This window comes from Coregonus clupeaformis, chromosome 3 (assembly GCF_020615455.1).
Source record: "Coregonus clupeaformis isolate EN_2021a chromosome 3, ASM2061545v1, whole genome shotgun sequence".
Classification (NCBI taxonomy): Eukaryota; Metazoa; Chordata; class Actinopteri; order Salmoniformes; family Salmonidae; genus Coregonus; species Coregonus clupeaformis.
In genome coordinates this window covers 35,090,472-35,103,044 of record NC_059194.1, presented here as the reverse complement: position 1 = coordinate 35,103,044, position 12,573 = coordinate 35,090,472, and the positions used below count along the sequence as shown (strand labels likewise).

The 12,573-nt window shown below is 41.7% G+C and overlaps 1 pseudogene; it reads left to right on the top strand.

Moving 5' to 3' along the window:
- LOC121545512 overlaps nucleotides 1-8,485 on the top strand; it is a 124,904-nt pseudogene extending 116,419 nt beyond the window's left edge.
- Nucleotides 8,486-12,573: the final 4,088 nt, after the last annotated feature.

Below are 12,573 nucleotides of genomic sequence, written 5' to 3'. Positions count from 1 at the left end.
CTACCACTGTGTTCTTATGGTTGGCATCGAATTGACTGGCACCCATTTACATCAAAGTCATATTATTCATTAAACTACGGTGCCTTTCAAAAGTATTCATCATCCATGGCGTTTTTTTCCTATTTTGTTGCATTACAACCTGTAATTTAAATGGATTTTTATTTGGATTTCATGTAATTGACATACACAAAATAGTCCAAATTGGTGAAAAAAAAATTAAAAAAAATTCTTTCAAGAAATTCAAAAAAATAAATAACGGAAAAGTGGTGCGCATATGTATTCACGCCTTTGCTATGAAGCCCCTACAAAAGATCTGGTGCAATCAATTACCTTCAGAAGTCACATAATAAGTTAAATAAAGTCCACCTGTGTGCAATCTAAGTGTCACATGATCTGTCACATGATCTCAGTATATATACACCTGTTCTGAAAGGCCCCAGAGTCTGCAACACAACTAAGCAAGAGGCACCACCAAGCAAGCGGCACCATGAAGACCAAGGAGCTCGCCTAGTTGGTGGTTGGGGATATCCCTCTAGTTGGTGGTTGGGGATATCCCTCTAGTGGTGCGGGGGCTGTGCTTTGGCGGAGTGGGTGGGGTTATATCCTTCCTGTTTGGCCCTGTCCGGGGGTTTCTTCGGATGGGGCCACAGTGTCTCCGGACCGCTCCTGTCTCAGCCTCCAGTATTTATGCTGCAGTAGTTTATGTGTCGGGGGGCTGGGGTTAGTTGGTTATACCTGGAGTACTTCTCCTGTCTTATCCAGTGTCCTGTGTGAATTTAAGTATGCTCTCTCTAATTCTCTCGTTCTCTCTTTCTCTCTGAGAACCTGAGCCCTAGGACCATACGTCAGGACTACCGGGCATGATGACACCTTGCTGTCCCCAGTCCGCCTGGCCTTGCTGCTATTCCAGTTTCAACTGTTCTGCCTGCGGCTACGAAACCCCTACCTGTCCCAGACCTGCTGTTTTCAACTCTTTAATGATCGGCTATGAAAAGCCAACTGAGAGACCTGAGCCCTAGGACCATACGTCGGGACTACCGGCCGTGGTGACTCCTTGCTGTCCCCAGTCCGCCTGGCCTTGCTGCTATTCCAGTTTCAACTGTTCTGCCTGCGGTTATGGAACCCCTACCTGTCCCAGACCTGCTGTTTTCAACTCTTAATGATCGGCTATGAAAAGCCAACTGAGATTTATTCCTGATTATTATTTGACCATGCTTGTCACTTATGAACATTTTTGAACATCTTGGCATGGTTCTGTTATAATCTCCACCCGGCACAGCCAGAAGAGGACTGGCCACCCCTCATAGCCTGGTTCCTCTCTAGGTTTCTTCCTAGGCTTTCGCCTTTCTAGGGAGTTTTTCCTAGCCACCGTGCTTCTACACCTGCATTACTAGCTGTTTGGGGTTTTAGGCTGGGTTTCTGTACAGCACTTCGAGATATTAGCTGATGTAAGAAGGGCTATATAAAATAAAATTGATTGATTGAAATTGATTGCCTAACAGGTCAGAGACAAAGTTGTGGAGAAGTACAGATCAAGGTTGGGTTGTAAAAAAATATCAGAAACATTGAACATCCCATGGATTACCATTAAATCCATTATTAAAAAAATTGAATGAATATGGCAGCACAACAAACCTGCCAAGAGAAGGACGCCCACCAAAACTCAATGACCAGGCAAGGAAGGCATTAATCAGAGAGGCAACAAAGAGACCAAAGATAACCCTGAAGGAGCTGTAAAGCTACACAGCGGAGATTGGAGTATCTGTCCATGGGACCACTTTAAGCCATACACTCCACAGAGCTGGGCTTTACGGAAGAGTTGCAAGAAAAAAGTCATTGCTTAAAGAATAAAATAAGCAAACGCATTTGGTGTTTGCCAAGAGCCATGTGGGAAACTCCCCAAACATATGGAAGAAGGTAGTCTGGTCAGATGAGACTATAATTGAGCTTTTTGGCCATCAAGGAAAACGCTATGTCTGGCGCAAACCCAACACCTCTCATCACCCCGAGAACACCATCCCCACAGTGAAACATGGTGGAGGCAGCATCATGCTGTCGGAATGTTTTTCATCGGCAGGGACTGTGAAACTGGTCAGAATTGAAGGAATGATGGATGGTGCTAAATAGAGGGAAATTCTTGAGGGAAACCTGTTTCACTCATCCAGAGATTTGAGACTGGGACGGAGGTTCACCTTCCAGCAGGACAATGACCCTAAGCATACTGCTAAAGCGACACTTGAGTGGTTTAAAGGGAAATATTGAAATGTCTTGGAATGGTCTAGTCAAAGCTCAGACCTCAATCCAATTGAGAATCTGTGGTATGACTTAAAGATTGCTGTACACCAGCGGAACCCATCCAACTTGAAGAAGCTGGAGCAGTTTTGCCATGAAGAATGGGCAAAAATACCAGTGGCTAGATGTGACAAGCTTATAGAGACATACCCCAAGGGACTTGCAGCTGTAATTGCTGCAAAAGGTGGGTCTACAAAGTATTGACTTTGGGGGGGGTGAATAGTTATGCACGGTCAAGTTTCCAGTTTTTTTGTCTTATTTCTCGTTAGTTTCACAATAAAACATATTTTGCATCTTCAAAGTGGTAGGCATGTTGTGTAAATCAAATGATACAAACCCCCAAAATATCTATTTTAATTCAAGGTTGTAAGGCAACAAAATAGGATAATTTCCAAGGGGGGTGAAAACTTTCGCAAGCCGCTGTATGTGCAAGAACCTCATCTGTATTGTGTTGTTTTAACCTCAAATCTAATTATTGGCTTTGATCATTGGTCAATTTGAATAAACATGAGCAGAATAACTCTATATAGCTCCTATATGATATGATCCAGTATCATTGTTTACTGAGAGGTGTTCTCTGCTATAATACTTTAGGTCTATGTTGGTCTTTGTGCTGCACCAACCTGCCAATCTCATTCTTTATTTTTCCCTCATCAATCTCCACACAACACCCCACAATGACAAAGCAAAAACCGTTTCATAGAAATGGCTATATCCATGAAAGCCAAAGTTCCAAAAGCTGGGCCTAAAATAATGTACAAAATAGCCTTGCATGAGCCTTGGGGTGTGCGAGCCAGAACAGCTCATAGGAGCAGGAACCTATCTCTTGTTTCTTGATGTACAGGTACACCCCCTGGACAGGACGCTGGTCTATCGCAGGGCCTTACCCCACATCTATCTCCTTAATGCTGAGTGCCAAGCAGAGACGCATCGGGTCCCTTTTTACAGTCTTTGGTATGACTCGTTTGGGGATCGATCTCCCAACCTTCCAATCTCAGGCTGGACACTCTAATAGTGTAAATGACTCTTATGTGGATGATGTTCAAAATATATGTTGGTCTGACGTGATTAATAAAGAGCATCCAGACGCTGCACTTGATGAATTTGTGAAATTGCTTCTTCCAATTATTAATAAACATCCACCTGTTAAGAAACAGACTATTAGAACTGGTAAGGCTCCATGGATTGATGAGGAATTGAAAAACAGTATGGTTGAAAGAGATGAGGCAAAAGGAATGGCTAATAAGTCTGGCTGTACATCTGATTGGCTGACTTACTGCAAATTGAGAAATTATGTGACTAAACTCAACAAAAAGAAGAAGAAACTGTATTATGAAGGCAAGATCAATGACAGAAAGAATGATGGAAATGAAGTCCAGAAAGACAAATTCAACTCCATCTTTCATTGAATCAGATGGCTTATTCATTACAAAACCATTTGATGTTGCCAATTATTTTAATGATTACTTCATTGGTAAAGTGGGCAAACTTAGGCAGGAAATGCCAACAACGAACAGTGAGCCATCGTATTCATTCATAAAAAAAAATAATAATGAAAGAAAAGTGTGGGAGAGCTGGAAAAAATATTTTTATTGATCAATAATTTACATTTAAGTCATTTAGCAGACGCTCTTATCCAGAGCGACTTACAGTTAGTGAGTGCATACATGTTTTCATACTGGCCCCCCGTGGGAATCAAACCCACAACCCTGGCGTTGCAAGCGCAATGCTCTACCAACTGTGCTATACGGGGCCCCGTGACAAACCTCCTGGCATTGACAACTTAGAAGGAAAGCTATTGAGGATGGTAGCTGACTATATAGCCACCCCTATCTGTCATATCTTTAATCTGAGCCTAGAGGAAAGTGTTTGTCCTCAGGCCTGGATGGAAGCTAAAGTCGCTACCCAAGAGTGGTAAAGCGGCCTTTACTGGTTCTAACAGCAGACCTATCAGCTTGCTACCAGCTCTTAGCAAACTGTTGGAAAATATAGTGTTTGACCAAATACAACACTATTTGTCTGTAAACAAATGAACAACAGGCTTTCAGCATGCTTATAGAGAAGGGAACCTAACATGTACTGCACTGACACAAATGACTGATGATTGTTTAATAGAAATTGGTTAAAAAAATACGATTGTGGGAGCTGTACTGTTAGATTTCAGTGCAGCCTTTGATTTTATTGACCATAACCTGTTGTTGAGAAAACGTATGCGTTATGACTTTTCAACCTCCATATCATGGATTCAGAGCTTTCTTTAATGGATGCTTCTCTAATGTCAACCATGTAAAGTGTGGTGTGCCACAGGGCAGCTCCTAGGCCCTCTACTCTATTTTTACCAATGACCTGCCACTGGCATTAACCAAAGCATGTGTGTCCATGTATGCTGATGATTCAACCATATACGCGTCAGCAACCACATCTAATGAAGTCCCTTAAACCCTTAGCAAAGAATTGCAGTCAGTTGTGTAATGGGTGGCCAGTAATAAACTGGTCCTGAACATCTCTAAAACTAAGAGCATTGTATTTGGTACAAATCATTCCCAAAGTTCTAGACCTCAGCTGAATCTGGTAATGAATGGTGTGGCTGTTGAACAAGTTGAGTAGACTAAATTACTTGGTGTTACCTTAGATTGTAATCTCTCAATGTCAAAACACATAGATTCAATGGTTGTAAAGATGGGGAGAGGTGTGTCCGTAATAAAGAGATGCTCTACCTTTTTGACGCCACACTCCACAAAGTCCTGCAGTTTTATCTTATCTTGATTATTGTCCGTCATATGGTGTGATGTCCCTCCTACTCTGTCTGCTGGGATCTCCTGTTTTGTAGTCTGCTTTTTGCAGGAGACCAGTGGGCAGAGCTGGGAGGATTGTCAGCTGATGTGGCACACTTGTGCAGGCTTGGCCTGCAGGCTATAAAGGGTGGCCACATCAGCCAAGACTCTCTCTCTTCCCTGACTGGTAGACTGGCTTCCACCACCTTTTGGGTTTTTGGCTTGTTGTCACCATACAACACCCTTTCCACTCATACATACACTACTGATCCTACAGATGTCCATAGCTTAAGTTATATTTTTGTATTTATTATTTAGTTGAATAAATGTATTGCTTTTTACATTTAAGTCATGCGTGGTCTCCCTTTGTTACGAAATAGGAGCCAGGTTGTAACACAGTGGGCACTCGTCCAATTGGAGATTTTGGTTATATGGTAGTTTTGGTAGTATGTTTGTAAATTTGGCTAATTTGTTTGGTTGGCATTTGGTTTGGACTCCCTGTTTTGTGCATGGATATAGCTTGGAGCACAGTGTAGGGGTAGTAATAGGTGCCAAATTGGGTTCAGCTGTGTTGCTGCAGTTACAATGCATGGAGGTACTATTTGCGTTGCAGTCTTTGTTAAAGCCAAAGTTTGGGAGTTTCACACTTGTTTTTTCTTTTCAAGGTTTTTCCCCATGGACCCTTTAGGGGTTTTGTTGGATGCTGGAGGGGAAGTAGCTTTTGTCCCCTATGTTGGTAGGAACCACATATCCCCTTGTAGGTTTCAGTGACTTGATCTCAAAAGGAGATCAGTCATTTTGTTTTCTCTTTAGTGTGGTGGAGACCGCGGGTAGAGCCAATTTGTGATACATTGCCTTGGAGCACTTCCTTGGATTCAGATCAGTTACTGGATTTCCGGTTGCCTTTCTGTTTCCGATGGAACCAGCGCATAAATACCCCCTGCCAGTATCTGCACATAGACTAGGGTTGAGATTAGAAGGGTGTATTTGTTAGAATGGGGCCAGGGAGGTTTACATTTTTGTCTCGGTTGTCCTTCACATTATCAGTGTACACTATGAACCAACACTAGTTGTGTATGCATTTGTCTCAGTATAAATTGGTAATGTAGTTGTGTTTCATGTAGACAAGTTTGAGTGCCCGTCTGAAGCACGTTTGGAGCAATGCACTAAAGAACAGATAGCACAGATTGCTGAGCACTGCAATATTGCATTGGATCGTAAGCAATTTAAATATATTATGAAGGCCAGTCTAAAAACCAAACTAGTTGAGGAAGGAATCCTAAATGTTCGAGATCCAGCTTGCTACTCCATTTGCGTCACCAGGTGTCGCTGGTTTAAGTTTTGAGCAACAGAGCTAATGCTACAACTAGAAAAATAGCAGATTAAACAACTGGGTTTGCAAAATTATAGATGGAACAGTATAAGCTAGACCTAATCAGAGGTTAAGCTTAGACAAGAGTTATCAGTTTTGCCAGTAACAAACTATCCAACTTAGGACATTGTAAGAAATGTGCTTAATGAAAAGGACCCAGAAACATGTTTCTCTTTGTTTGAGGTTGACGTCCCTGTCTGCTGGGTTCGCCTGTTTGGTAGTCTGCTTGTTGCAGGAGGCCAGTGGGCAGAGCTGGGATGATCGTCAACTGATGTGGCTTGGCCTACAGGCTATAAAGGGTGGCCAGATCAGCAAAGACTCTCTTCCCTGACTGGCAGGCTGGCTTCCACCACCTTTTGGGTTTTTGGTTTGTTTTCACCAAACAACACCCTCTACTCATCCACACACTGCATACACTACTGATCCTACAGACGTACATAGCTTGTTATATTTTTGTATTTAGTTGAAATGTATTCCTTTATACATTTAGGTCATACCTTTGTTACAAACTATGAGCCAGGTTGTAACATATGGTAAAGTGCTGCAAATACCTAGTTAAGCTGCAGCTGGCCCAGAACAGAGCTGCACGTCTTGCTCTTCATTGTAATCAGAGGGTTAATATTAATACCATGTATGCCAGTCTCTCTTGGCTAAGAGTTGAGGAAAGACTGACTGCATGACTAGTTTTTATAAGAAACATGAATGTGTTGGAAATTCCAAATTGTTTTCATAGTCAACTTACACACAGCACTGACACACACTTACCCTCCCAGACATGCCACCAGGGGTCTTTTAACACTCCACAGGTCCAGAAAAAATTCAAGGAAACGTGCAGTTTTATACAGCGCCATGAGTGCATGGAACTCCCTTCCATCTCATATAGCTCAAGTGAACAGCAAACCTGATTAAAAAAATAAATAAATAAAGCAACATCTCACGGCACAATGCCTTTCCCCCATGTGACCTACTTGTTGTGGGTATGTACAGATATGTTTAACTGATAGATGCACACACTGACACTACATGTAAAGTATTTCGTCTTTGTCGGACCCCAGTTAGACTAGCTGTCGCCATTGGTGTCGACCAATGGAGAGCCTAATAAATCACAATGGTTCTCATTTCAACATTTTATGCAAACGTTACTTTGCTTACAGTTATTTATTTTAAAATCGAATCAAAAGTTGGAATGCATGCACTAAGTTGAGTCAGTCGGCACATTTCATCATTGGTTTGGAAATGATAGATTCAATGGTTAATTAAACCCTTTAAAGCCTGATGTTACAGATATGTTGTAGCTCAGTTGGTAGAGCATGGCATTTGCAACGCCAGGGTTGTGGGTTCGCTTCCCACGGAGGGCCAGTATGAAAAAAAATATATATATTTATATGCACTCACTAACTGTAAGTCGCTCTGGATAGAGTGTCTGCCAGGTACCACTTTGAGGATGTAGCAGGGAGCAACAAGGTGTTGGCCCCAGGGACATCAGAGGTCAGGGCTGTGGTGGCCCTTCCCAAGTCAGACCTTTCCCTGGAGGAGTGCAGCTCTGCCTTTCTACTCACTGGAACACAGTGTGTGGCCAAGTTCAATGAGGAAGCCAAAAATACAGTGACCATTTACCTTGGCCTGTTCCGACTACCACAGTTCTCTACGGATGTTCTAGTGACCTTCAACGACTCCCCTCAGCATAAGCCCTGGCAGCAGCAGTGCAGTGGGGATAGGAGAGCAGCAGGAGGACACAGAGCCGTGGACGCTGCAGGACTTCCAGCATTTACTGCAGTCTCTCAGACTACACGACCCAGGCGTGTTTGGGTAGAAGAGGGCTCCAGGTCCAGCCCACCACATCGCTTCAACAGACATTCCCTTTACACTCATCTCCAATCTTTTTGTTCTCTCAAAGACAGACATAATGTAATATGCAAGTTACTGCTCACAGTAAAAACCACTCAAGATTGCGCTTTGGTTGTCTTCTCGTGGTATAATTTGTTTACTTAAATTGTATGAACTTTGCTTATGCTGATATTAAACTGAACAAAAATATAAAACGCAACATGTAATGTACACTCCTGAGTGGTGCAGTGGTCTAAGGCACTGCATTGTAGTGCTAACTGTGCCACGACCGGGAGACTCATGGGCGGCGCACAATTGGCCCAGCGTCGTCCAGGGTAGGGGAGGGAATTGCCGGCAGGGATGTAGCTCAGTTGATAAAGCATGGCGTTTGCAACGCCAGGGTTGTGGGTTCGTTTCCCACGGGGGCCAGTATAAAAAAAAAATATATGTATTCACTAACTGTAAGTTGCTCTGGATAAGAGCGTCTACTAAAATGTAAAATGTAAATGTAATGCTAAATGACTAAAAATTTTAAAAAAGTAAATGTTTTAAACACTTTTGGCACCATCTGGTGGCCAACCTTAGTATAATTACAATTGAAGATTGGTATACACGGAAATTGGTGGTCTCGTACAATGTCGGAAAGGTGAGTTTCTGAGATTCAATACATGCAAAATGCTCATAAAATGTCGAAACGCCTGACAACATTTTTGAAGGAATCTTCATTTTTGCCGAAGTTACTTGACATTTTTGTAACGTATATGCAACTTTGGGCATTAAGTGATACAAACCACACATGTGCTTTGATTTTTTTTTTCAGCTAAATTGTGTCCATTTTTATGTTTAAATTTGTTATTTGGGGTCTCCTTGGGCAGTCCTAATGAGATTAAGAATAGCTTCTAGAATGTTAAATATTTTTACCATTCAAATCTATGGCCATTTAAATGAATTGGGTTTTATGCAAATATGGTTTTAGTACAAAAAGTATAAATAGTATCAATGTTTTTTTCTAACAATCTAAGTTGGGGCTGTCTACACATTCTACATTTTTGCTTGGTGGTGAAAGCTTAAGCGGATTAAGTGCTAGTGCATGTAATATGAAAAGTACATTTCGTAAAGAAAATGTGTATGCTTGCTAGCTTGTCTTGAAGTAGGTATGGTTGTGAAATAAATTGTAGTGACTGCAGTAGTAGTAGAAGTGACTTTAATAGTAGAGGTGATAGTAGTAGTAGTAGTGGTAGTAGTAGTAATGACTGTGGTTCTACTGATATTAGTAGTGGCTGTGGTAGCATAAAGCTGTATTAGTCTGCACATCTGAAATGATAAATGTACTATTCTAGTCCAGTGGTCCCCAACCAGGGGTACTAGGACCCCTGGGGGTACTTGGCCTATCCACAGGGGGTACTTGAGAAGACTCATGAGACCAACGGTCTATTGGTAAAATGCATGAAGGGGTACTCCGGGCAGAGCAAAATTCAGTTGGTGGTACGGCAAACGAAAAAGGTTGGGAACCACTGTTCTAGGCTATGGCATTTATTTATGCAAATGTTCTATGTTTATAGTTGAAAGAAGTATAGATAAATTGATTGATTTGACATATTGGTTGAATGACAGACTTTTATAGGTTTTAAGGCTAAGCCGTTTGGAGCTGTATCTTGGCCACATTCCACCGTAGATGCGGAAGGCCGACATAGGCGGATGTGGTGGATTGAGAAGCAGCCCATGCAAAAAACGTTATCTCTTGCTTAAACTGACAGATTGATGGGGATGTTTGTATTATGTTACTTAGATTGACGCACAGGTGTGTCAATGGACACTTAAGGATTTTTAACATTGTAAAAGATGGTTTGGTGTCTTTAACTTGTACGGTTCAAGGGTTGCTACATTGTTGCTGGGTTATTTAACCTCTATGGGATCGGTGTCCGTATATGGGACGGTTGAGCTAACGTGCGCTAATGTGATTAGCATGACTGTTGTAAGTAACAGCAAACTTTCCAGGACATAGACATGTCTTATATAGGCAGAAAGCTTAAATTCTTGTTAATCTAACTGCACTGTCCAATTTACAGTAGCTATTACAGTGAAAAAAAATACCATGCTATTGTTTAAGGAGAGTGCACTACAACAAACTTATCACGGCAACTGGTTTGATACATTCACCTCTTGCTCTGATTTTTCATCCTAATGGTCCCAGAGATAAAATGTAGCATAGTTTTGTTTAATACAATCCATTTTTATATTCAAATGTAGGAACTGGGTTATACTGTCCGGCCATCTAGATGTGTGAAAGTTAGTGTATAAGCTAATGAGCCATAATGTATGACATTCCTGGTAGTGTGTAAACTTACATTTTGTATTACCATATAATTTTTGTATGTTCTCTATAGTTATGTACTTAAATGTACCAATTGACCAATTCTGCACATTTGGGCAGACTTGATACAAAATAGTGCAGTATTGCAATGCTTCACTGGATCAATCTGAAATGTTGCAAACACACTGCTGCCATCTAGTGGCCAAAATCTAAATTGCACCAAAACTGCACTATTATATTTTGTCCTTTCTCTTGCATTTCAAAGATGACGGAACAAAAATTAAAACGCATGTTTTTTTGTTTGTATTATCTTTTACCAGATCTAATGTGATATATTCTCCTACATTAATTTCACATTTCCACCAACTTCAAAGTGTTTCCTTTGAAATGGTATCAAGAATACGCATATCCTTGCTTCAGGTCATGAGCTACAGGCAGTTAGATTTGGGTATGTCATTTTAGGCGAAAATTGGAAAAAAGTGTCCGATCCTTAAGAGGTTAATGCTAACGTTTCAACATGTTTTGAAGCTTTAACGGATCATGAGCAGTGGCGAATCCAAATACTTCCCATTAAAGGCTATGGAGATTTTATGCAAATTTAAAAAAAAATATATATATATATATATATTCAGATGCGCTATCTGAATTTGACCCAGCTTCTCGCAGCAGGAAAATAATCCTTCAGTTACAGGAAATGTGAATTATGTGGATTATAAGTAATGTACATTTTTAGTTAGGGCAAATCAAGTGGAAATTACAAACTTTAGAACCCTTTTTAAATCTTGAATACACTACAATTTGCATTTCCAAAACTTGCATTTCCAAAATTATCTGTGACAAGAGTGATCAAATTAAAAGGTCCTGCACAGTCGTTCTATTTCACAAGTAAAAAATAGCCTTTGAATGTTATAAATTGATTATCATTTTAATGAGGGAAATAAGTATTTGACCCCCTCTCAATCAGAAAGATTTCTGGCTCCCAGGTGTCTTTTATACAGGTAACGAGCTGAGATTAGGAGCACACTCTTAAAGGGAGTGCTCCTAATCTCAGTTTGTTACCTGTATAAAAGACACCTGTCCCCAGAAGCAATCAATCAATCAGATTCCAAACTCTCTACCATGGCCAAGACCAAAGAGCTCTCCAAGGATGTCAGGGACAAGATTGTAGACCTACACAAGGCTGGTATGGGCTACAAGATCATCGCCAAGCAGCTTGGTAAGAAGGTGACAACAGTTAGTGTGATTATTCGCAAATGGAAGAAACATAAAAGAACTGTCAATCTCCCTCGGCCTGGGGCTCCATGCAAGATCTCACCTCGTGGAGTAGCAATGATCATGAGAACGGTGAGGAATCAGTCCAGAACTACACGGGAGGATCTTGTCAATGATCTCAAGGCAGCTGGGACCATAGTCACCAAGAAAACAATTGGTAACACACTACGCCGTGAAGGACTGAAATCCTGCAGCGCCCGCAAGGTCCCCCTGCTCAAGAAAGCACATATACAGGCCCGTCTGAAGTTTGCCAATGAACATCTGAATGATTCAGAGGAGAACTGGGTGAAAGTGTTGTGGTCAGATGAGACCAAAATCGAGCTCTTTGGCATCACCTTAAATCGCCGTGTTTGGAGGAGGAGGAATGCTGCCTATGACCCCAAGAACACCATCTCCACCGTCAAACATGGAGGTGGAAACACTATGTTTTGGGGGGGGGGGGTTCTGCTAACGGGACAGGACAACTTCACCGCATCAAAGGGACGATGGACGGGGCCATGTACCGTCAAATCTTAGGTGAGAACCTCCTTCCCTCAGCCAGGGCATTGAAAATGGGTCGTGGATGGGTATTCCAGCATGACAATGACCCAAACACGGCCAAGGCAACAAAGGAGTGGCTCAGGAAGAAGCACATTCAGGTCCTGGAGTGGCCTAGCCAGTCTCCAGACCTTAATCCCATAGAAAATCTATGGAGGGAGCTGAAGGTTCGAGCTGCCAAACAT